We start from the raw sequence: 609 nt of genomic DNA, 5'->3' as shown, positions 1-609 counted from the left end.
AGCATATTCTAGCATGAGGGATAAAATGCTTGCTATCCTTTTCCAGTGAAAGAAATCACAACATTATTTTTTAGGAGAAAGAAAAAAAAGGGCAGGGCATTAAAAAAAATGAATTCTCTGTAACTGAAGGAAAAAATGATCATTGTTGAATTCATTTCAGTTTTATAATTTGTTGATTTTACAAGTTGGTAGTTACAGGAATTGACATTTAAATTTAAAACCAGATGTTAAATGCTGTCCTATCACTTCTTTCCCCTAACACTAGGATGATGTCTTTGAATCATGTGTGATCAACCTTGCTCTAAGTTATGCATGTAAATAAGCCCTTGAGAAGTTGGCTTAAAGCTCTTTTTTTTTAGCCCCCATTACCTTTTTTTTATACTGCAGCAGAGAGATTTTAGAGAGGGGGGTTACTTTCATGTTTTCAGTGCTTCTGCTTTTCCCTTAAAACAGCTGACTCTAGATGCATCCTGACATGGTCAGTATGGCATTGGGGGCTCCTGTTTTGATTTGGTTAATTTTGAAAAGGTAGAATTCTTAAATAATGGTGCTGCTTTCACAAAAAAAGTTAAATTTATCAGTCTTACATCATTGAAATTTGTTTGATTT

This window comes from Penaeus monodon, chromosome 23 (genome assembly GCF_015228065.2).
Source record: "Penaeus monodon isolate SGIC_2016 chromosome 23, NSTDA_Pmon_1, whole genome shotgun sequence".
Taxonomy (NCBI): Eukaryota; Metazoa; Arthropoda; class Malacostraca; order Decapoda; family Penaeidae; genus Penaeus; species Penaeus monodon.
The sequence above is the reverse complement of the archived record's forward strand: the minus strand, read 5'-3'. Positions refer to the sequence as shown.